Genomic DNA, 10,221 nt, shown 5'->3' with positions numbered 1-10,221 from the left:
TTTAAAACGCGCGCTGGCATGACTTGGCAAACATGATGAATTTAGAAAAAAAAAGTATTTGTTTTCATTTGAGTTTGTAGTGTCCATAGAAAACTGGTTAGAACAAACAAAGAAGCTATGATCGCTTGTGGCCATTGTTACTAAGTTTTCAACCTGTCGTTTCTTTATTTTTTTAGCATGAAATGTGACGTGGCTAAAATTTCCCATTTGTAGTTGTAAGGCGTTTAAATCAAAATACAGCGGAAAGAAGTTGTTTGCCATTTCGTAATTTATTTAGTTTATAAAGCTCTTTTATAATAAAATTAATACATGCATAACTTTAGTAGTATTATAATTTCAATAAATTTTTAAAGAGCAGTTTGCAAGTGCACAAATTTCATTGAAAAAACATACTATATATATTTATACATTAAAAACTTGTATAAACATAAACAGTATTAAAACCAACATGAAAATTTAAGTGGTGTTTGCTTAATTGTGAACGACTTTAGTACACTTTTTTTTTAAAGATAAAAAACTAACCAAGTTTTATTATTTAAACAAATAACTTCCAGTTCATTATAAATTTAAAATATTAAAAATTAAGAAATTTTTAAAGAAAATTATTTAATTACAACATGAAAGTAAAGATAAATGTTAATTCTTACAAAAATAATAGTTGATAACTTTTAAACTTAAACTTTTTTTCATATTAGAATTTTAATACAAAAGTGAGAGATATATTTTACTTAAAACATTTTAAAAATTTTAATGAAATATAAGCTGAACATTCTGAAGTAAAACAAATTTAAATAAGTATTAAAAAAAACTTAATAAATAAACTAAAAAAACCTTACCTTGTTAAAGCTATCTTCTTATTATAAGTTTTTTTTTCATAGATCTTACATTTTGTAAAAATTCTTAGAACTTTTTATAACACTTCGTTTTTAAATAAGTGTTTTAAAGGTTTTTTCTTCATGTAAACTAACTGTTATGTTTATAAACCTTGACAGTTAGTTACAAATTAAAACCTTAACAAGCATAGTTTTCTAAATTTAGCTGTATGCGAACTTATATGAAGAAATTAAGTAATACTCGTTTTAGCTAAAAAGTAAATTGAAAAAACTGTTAAAACTTTGAAAAAAAGTGTTTATTTTAAAATGTTTTAAATTTGAAAGTTTTTACTAAAAAATACATTTTTGTAGCTAAATGATTACAAAAGATTTTGGGGAATTTCCGCAAAATTAATGCAAATATTTTTTATTGTTATAAAATTTTTGATAATTGTAATGTTTATTTTTTATTACGGTGTGTAACTATTTTGATCTGATATCTACACAAACTTTTATGCAGTTTTTACAAACTTTTATTTTGTGTTAAATCACATTTTAGGTTAAAAAACATTAAACATTTATATTTGTACTGACATAAAAGTGTATGCTAATTTACAAAAAACTAATTTTTGTTTTCAGTTATTACTTAAGTTTGTTGAAACATAGTTAGTTTTTAAACATTTTCATAGTTTTATTTTCTTAGAACACTTAGAGTATGTAGTGGGCAATATAAGGCCCATCCGTTAAGCAGAATTTCTAGCATGCGACTTTTTTTTTTGTTTAAAGTATCTTTTGCAAAACAAATAAAATTGAGATTTTTTATTAAAATAAAAAGTAGTTATTATGAAATAATCATTTCAATACATTTTTGCTTTTAAGGACTTTGTTTGTTAGATGTCATAAATTTTAAAAATTACTCAGTCAACAAAGACCTGTACTTAGCGAATTCAGCCCAAAACATAAAAACGATTGCTGTAAATCTAACCGGCCTTACTAAAATTGCTCTACCCTAAAGCATTCACAACAAACTTTGTTAAGCACCTTTGTGGTCAAAGCTGTATACCTGCAAGTACCTTTAAATCTCGAAGATTTTTTTCTTTTGTAAAAGTCAAAAAGGTATATTAAAAACTAATATTAAAAAAATGTAATTACCTCTTTACATTTAATAATTACGCTAAATTGTGTTGAACATAACATTTCAGGGCGAAAAATTGAGATAGGGTTCGGCAAGTTTTTTTTATTTAGCGCAAAACACCAGAAAAGTGTTAGCGGGCATCATTTTGAAAAACTAAGCTAAAAAACCTTTAAAAACAAAATTAAAATAATGGGATCGTTTAGTATGAATTGAAAATCTGAAAGCAAATTTAAATAAAATTGTTAAAAAACAGCTTAAGTTTATTTATTTTGCACAAAACTTTATCAAGCCAATTAATACGTCGTGGGCCATGTATTTCTACTTAGTTATTTGGCTATTATTTCTTAATCAAAGCTAAGTGCAAATTTGAAACATATTTACGGTTTTTAAAAACAAACCTCAATGTTCAGTTTAATAGTATATTACTTTATAACTATAAGTACCCGACGGCTTAAAAATCTATATTACAGCTATAAGTTAAATCAAGAGCTGCTTTAAAAGTTAAGTTCTATAAAATTTTTAGAGACGAACTAACAAAAGTATCTGCTTACTTTAGAAAAGTTAGTTGGTTGTCTCAGTTTTACATAAAATTTTAAGTTATTTTATATGGAAATATAAGCCTCAAAAAGTTTTATGACTCATTTTTATCAATAAAAACTAACATGAGTTTCAAAAGTAAGAGTTAATTAAAGTGTAGTAAGCTTTTGAATACAAAAATAAAGACTACTTCTCTACTAAATAAATTTAAACTAGTCATAAAACAACTTTTAGCGAGGTTGTTCAATAGCTTATGGTGGTTTTAAGTATTTTTAAGTTATTAAACATTGTTAAATATATTAAATGGTAACTGCTTACTTAAGTTTTTTGTAAAAAAATACATTTTTCTTATTTCTTAGTCATCTAAAAGCACTTTTAACTATTAGCATGTTTTGTTTTACAAAATTAACAGCTTTACGGCAGATTTTGTTTGCCTTAAGATCAAATCGTACTACATTAGAACTTAAAGTCTTTTTACGACTTGGTAGTTAAACCTTTAACTAACTGCAAAAATCCACGTCAAACTAACCTGATAACTAGTTAAGTGTAGGTTAACTGCTTACTTAAAATCATTTACTTATAATAGTTCATGCAAAAATGTTTTAATATTAACTTAAATATATTATATATTAATAAAAAAACAGAGTAAAGTTATTGTGTGCTTTTAAAAAATCTTCAGAGGTATTATGCAGTTTTGAAAAACTAACCTTACTTTTAAAACAAATCTAATAAAAACTTTTCGAAGTTGGTTTATTTGGTCATGTTAAACAAGTTTTTTTAAATATTTAAAGTTAGAATACAAGTTTAGTCAAACAACATTAGATTAATTTAAAGCTAAAAGCTCTAATAAAGCATTTAGCACATAAAGACCTTGTTCATAAGTAAAACAAGTCTGTGGCACAAAAAACCGAGAAAATGTAGTCAATTTATACTTATATGAATTTAATTTTAGTACACATTTATAAATATAAAACTACTCTGCTAAGTAGTGAAATTTTGAAAAAAAAATTAAATAATATATTAACTAGAGTTTGTTTTATTTACTCGTGAAAAGAAGTTTTGCTTATTTTCCTTGTTTAATTGGAAAATCAAACTCTTATTTTAAACAACGGACTAAATGTTTGATATACTTTTTAATATATGTTTGTTTAAAACTAGCAATGCAAACAAAGTACAAAAAATATTATTTCAAATTTATTAGTTATGAATAGTTAAAAAAAAATTCTATTATTTTATGTGATTTTACTAGTTCTTTTACAGTTTTTGTAACTAAAGGTATTAGTTACATAGCACAGTTAAAACAAAACAAAAAAATAAGTGTATGTTTTTGACTATCTCCTTTTAGAAAGAATTATAAGATAATCTAGTGTTCTAATATGTCGAAAAGTATACATGCATTCAATTAAAGGTTTTAACTACATCTAACATTTTAATGATAAATGACCTAGAAGTAATGACTTACAAAAAGAAAAAATATATAATTACAAGTACCTAGTTTTTTATTTGATATATAATATACTTGCTCCATTCCATAATTCACCACACTCGTTGTCCTTACTAAATTTATTATACTGAATAAAACTTAATACAGATTCTGTAAAATATTGCATGAACAATAAATGAAAAGGAGATAAAGCAAAGATAAAAAAGTAAACTTTAACAAATACTTATCATTTAAGTATATCAAATGAATAACATAAAATTGTAAAAATTATATTTAAAATATATAAGATAAATTAACTTGACTAATTGCTAAAACTCTTTTGTCCTCTTCATTCTTCTAAAATACTTCTTCTCCCTTTTACGAAATTTCTCGCTAATGAGCAATCGGTATACTGATATTTCCATCCCACGCGCAATTCTACCCCGAATTATTTCCTACCCAAATCAAGTTCAATCTGATTAACTCCAACCCGAATCAATTCCCACCCGATCAATTACAACCCAAATCAACTCCCACCCGCCCAATTCCCACCTGCATCATTTCCCATCCAATCATTTCCAATCAAAACAATTCCCACCCGATCAAATCCACCCGAATCATTTTCCACTCGATTAATTCCCAACCTAATCAATTACCACCCGATTCATTTTCCACCAGCTAAATTCCAACCCGGATCGGTTCCCACACGAATCAATTTCCACCCGATCACTTTCCACCTGACGAATACACACCCGATTAAATCCCACCTGAATCAATTCTAAATCAACTATCAAATTTGAATTAATTTATTTTTGTGAAAGTTAAAATTTTAATACGAAAATAACTCACATTAAACTTATTCTTAAACAATTCAAAAAATTGATACAAAATTAACTCAAAATAAAACTTTAGTTTAACTCTTCATAAAAATAATCAAAGAACAAATTTATTAATGTAAAGCATAATTCTTTAAATTAAAGTTTTCGAAAATAAAATTGTTATTATTACTAGTTTTATCATGTATTTAGTCTAATGTAGGTTTTCCTTGCTAAATAATTACGGCTCGCGGGCAGCAGAAAATTGGTCTGTTACTTGTGAAAGGTTTTTATGACTATCAAAATTAAATCTAGACTTTGAATAAAGCACATTTTAATTTTTTACTATCGGAACTATTTTTTATAATGATAACTGATTTATGTCCGAATAAATCTACTTTTATACGAGTTGGAACAATTGACACTAAATAAAGTTTTAGTTTTTATTATTCAATTAAACAAAAAATAATTTAGTACTGTACAACACAGCTTTCTTTAATGAAAGTTATGGAACTTAATTGCTTATTTTGTTATACTCTTGATCTAAATTATTTTTTTTCTGATTACTAAATTAAATTTTTGTTAATAACGGCTGACAAGCAGCTTTTCATAGGAAAATCGGCCAGCTTTTTGTAAAAGGCTTTGTTAGATACTTGTATAAAATTCAGACAAGGTTTTAAGCAAATTCAAGTTTTTTAATATCCGAACTATTTTTTATAAAAAAAATTCTATGGTATACATTTGTGTCCGATCAAATCTACTTTTGTAACAAGTATAGAAATTGTTGTTAATAATTTTCTTAAGTGGAATTTTGTTAACTGAAAATGTTATTGTTGCTTCAAATTTCTTGTTTATAACAATATTTATTTTGTTGATTTCCACGATCAGCTTATTATAAGAAAATGGTCTTTTACTAGTAAATTCTTACTAAACACTGTTACCAACCAAAACTAAACAATAGTATAGTAATTGATAAATTAAAATTGCTTTACATGATTATTTATTGCATTATTTTGATAATAGTTCTTACTGTTGTTATATTTTTGTAAAACTTTGTATTCTTAACATCCACCTTTCTAATTATGTATATATATCAAGATTCATTAAAAAAATATTTAACACTGTGTTAAAGTTTTCAAACTAAAATAAATAATTTTATTTATGTATAAAGTTTACCTTTGCAAGGCAGTTAAAGTTCTTTTCCCACTACTTTTCACAGGTATAGAAGCTAACACTTGGATTTTTTTTTTTTTTTTTACAAAAAAAATATAAGTAACCTCCATAGCAAGCAACAAAGTTATTTTTCTGGTTTTTTGTAAACTCAATTGACATATTTGTATTTTATTTATGAAAATAAATTAAGGTGGTTGAACTATGATTTTGTTAAATTATCAGTGTTTCCAAAAAAAAAGCTGTAAATTTTAAAATTTTATTGTTCTAACTCTAACTTCTTTTAGTAAGTAGCAGGTATATCATATAACTGCTCTGTGTTTCCAGAAGAGCTAACTTTAAACCTACAGAACGTTGACTTCATTATGGTTAGTTATATTATTTCTGCCTCCAAGACAACAAACTGTACCTTATATTACGAAGTTATATGATTAAAAGTGAAATTTTTATTATATATAAATTTTTGTCGTTTAAAAACTACTTTAATTTATGTAAAAGACGAATTGCCTTTAATGAATTACTTACTACCAGTGTTGCAAAAGTCATATATTTGTTATACAACCTGAAAACTAAGTACCTAATAAACGTTTGCCGATTTGTTTGTATATGTTAAAAATTCACGCTTAATTAGGTTTAGCGTTAATTTGTAAATTTAGCATTTTTTCAACAAGTATGCTCTTTATTATTTTAATGTGTTCTGACCAGTTTAATTTATTATCTATAATTACTCTGAAATACTTTATCATTTTAACAACTGTCATATCTATTTTGATAACAAGCACTTTTTTTTTTTTTAATTATTTTAACTGTTACAGTTTGCTTCTAATTCTATCTATTGTTACAGCATTTGGTTGTTAAAGCATACTTAATACTCGTTATATCAACATTTAAAATTTTTGAAAGAAAACACAAGCAAATCTGCTAAAACAAGTAAACATGAGTAAACAACGTTTTTAATTGATAAAAGTTTCCTTTTTCGTCTTTTTTTCAGGGTCGCACAGACTCCAGGAAACTAATCTGAACACCTCCCTGCGGTTGAGTTCAGCTTATTGAAGATAAAAGTGTATAATTTATTTAATTAATATTTCTACTAATTATAAGTCATTTGAAAATATTTAAAAACTGTTTAGCGTTATCAAAGAAAACTCATTTGATCGAAACATAGAATGTGAATGAACTAATGTAGAAATTTTGATTAAAAACACAGTAACCTGCCAACTAGGTTCGCACTTTGAAAACTACGCAAAAGTGCGTACCGAACCGGCAGTGCGTACCTAGGAAATTTTGGTCTTTAATTACCGATCTTAAACCTAATACAAATATGTAAAAAACCACTAAAGTTTAAAAGTAATTAATAAAGCAAAACCCCACAAACAAAAAATTTCATCATAAAAACAAAACATATTTGCTTAACATTTATTATAAGTTTAAAGTATTTATCTATTATATGTATTTATAATTACATTAAACCTACAAAATTTGTTAACATGTCTTATTTTTTTCTTAAACGTTAAAATTTGCATAGTCCATATAAATATAAAATAATTTTAAACAAATAAAGATTTATTTTAACTTCGATCATGCTTATATTAAATTTTGTTTATTTAAAAAAGCTAGTTGAGGATTATAAAACTTTACTTCTGCTTACTTGTTATTTAGCTTTTTTTTACGTGTATGTTACAATCATGAGGTAAGTAAATGTAAATTTCACTGTTCATTATGTTTTTTACCTAAGTTTTATTAAACCTTTGTGTTTTAATAATTGGATATTTAAATGATAGTTGCACTAACAGTTTTTTTGTTTATCTAAAAGTTGTATTACTTTTTAAGTATTTTTATTCCAATGTTTTAATCATGGCGTATGTAAATTTAAATTGCACTGTTTGTTTTTTTTTCGTTAATTAAACTGATATATCTGTTTTAAAGTGAAATGATCTGAAATTTGTGAGTTCATAACTTACATTTATTGGTTCATTTTGTTTTAATTTATTTAAATTTTATACAGTACAATTTTTTTTTTTTTATGAAATATAATACTTTTATTTTACTACTTTTTTATTTAAATTAATCATTTTTAGGCTAAAAAGTGCGTACCATACTGGCAGTTAGTAACTAGAAAGTGCGTACCTAGTTGAAAGGTTACTATATATAGAATTTGACTTAAAATTAAAATTAATCTTTCTCATTAGTTTTACACGAACAAAAAATTATTGGATTAAAATTCATGCGTAAACTTTTGATTTGACTAAACGGATAACAAACAAAAAGGTTGAAAGTGATTTGACTTGAATTGATCACCGTTTAGTTCGAACTGTCGGGTGGGAATTAATTCAGGTGGGAATTGTTCGGAGAGGAATTGATTCGGGTTAGAATTGATCGGATGGGAATAGATTCAGGTTTGAATTGGTCGGGTTTGAATTGATCAGGTTGGATTAGAACAGATGGGAGTTGTGCGCGGGTTGGATCTGAACGGTTACCTGAGCAATCGCCTAAATCGCTAGTTACGGCGATTATCAGTTAGCTTTCTCCACTCATTGATTTCTTCATTAAGACTTTTAGGTCATACTTACAGAAGTCTTTGTAGAATATTCAATGTCGATCAACTTTACGCTTTCTCTAGAGCAAAGCATTCGGAATACACTCGTAATTCATCCCAAGAATATGACAAAGGTATTAAAATCTGCAGTGGCTTGTGGCGATTTTCATAACAATGAGCCCAGTACGTCTCATCACCTTTTCGTTACTTACCTGATGTTGCCATTTAATTCAGAGAACTTGACCGCGACATAGATGTCTTAAGGTTTTATTTAATAGATTAAGGTCAATCGGTAATTATTATTTTATTCACAAAGGCACAAATCATTTAAAAAAAAACAACTCTTTGTTAAACTTCTGGATAACTTAAAATTTAATTTAGCCAGCTAGTGAGCAAAAAAATCTTTTGACTTTATAATGTTTTGGGTAAAGTAATTTTAATAAGAACTGTTAAAAATATTTAATGCAAAAATATGAAAATTATAAAATTTTTGCTGACATTGAATATATTAAAGTTTTATTTAAATTTTAAATTTAAGTAAATTTACAACTAATGAAATTACAATTTATCTAAAGGGTTGTCGTATATGTTTCCATTAGAACTGATATTTATTAATACTATGTAACTCGATTTGTATTGCATCCAATTTTTTTAAAGCTTGTTTTTTAGCTTAAGATTTAACTGAAACGAGTTTATTTTAATTTTTTTAACATAATAAATAAATCGACATCTAACAATATAGTCCAAGCAGCTGATGTTTAAAAAACCTCACGGTCATCAAGCTACAAACCATTTATACACACACAATAACTATGTTAAGCTTTGAAAAAATGATTTTTACAATGATAGATACTATGTAACTTGATTTGTCTAATATCTTTTTTTAAAGCTTATCTTTACGTTTTAATTTTGACTAAAGAGAGTTTAATTTTTTGAACACAATAAATAAATCGACATTTAAGAATATGGTCCAAGTAGCTGATGTTTAAAAAAACCTTACGGTCATTCATTTACATACCTTTTTATTCAGTTTAACTATTTTGAGCTTTATAAAACATCTTTTATAACTTTAAGAATTTTTTTCAGTACAATAAAAAAAACAGTTGCATACAACTTAAAAAAAAATAGTAAATTTAACTCAGGTTAATGATATAAATTGATAATATAAATGGTTTTCAAAAAAAAAAAATATGTTTTAATTAATAAACTCAAGATTATTAACTTGTTGTTAATGGATAAATTCGTAAAATGTTAAATACGTGTTCTTACCTATTTTTATTGATTAAGTTTAATTCACACAGTCAAAACTATTAGTAGTCTTAATTTGAAAAAAAAACATAAAAAGTCTTTAAAAAATGTTTTAGAGGTCTCCTAATAAAATATACTCGAAATCATGTTTTCCAAGTTTAAATTTTATGGCTTAAAAAAGGTTAGTAAAATTTACCAAGCATAGTTTGAAGAGTTAAATGTAAACTTGAATAGTTATTCAGATAAAACAAACTGTATAAAACAAGATTTAATTAAATTATTTCAGTGTATTATAAAGTAAGATTTTATTCTATTTATAAGTAAAAACATTAAATTAAAGCAACTGAACATTAAAGTAAAATAATTAAAGCATCATGCAGGATTCAAAAGAGTTTAAAGGTTTATGTACTAAAGTTTTCAGCCAAAGTTTATTTAGTGTAAAGTTACAACGCTAGTAGGAGCTGTTGTCCTTTTACATTTATGTAGTTTTACATTTTGCGTTCGTACATAATAAAAACTTCGCAAAGCTTCAATTCAACTACACA

This window comes from Thalia democratica, chromosome 1, assembly GCF_965202585.1.
Source record: "Thalia democratica chromosome 1, ktThaDemo2.hap1.1, whole genome shotgun sequence".
Classification (NCBI taxonomy): Eukaryota; Metazoa; Chordata; class Thaliacea; order Salpida; family Salpidae; genus Thalia; species Thalia democratica.
Note: the sequence above shows the minus strand (reverse complement) of the source record.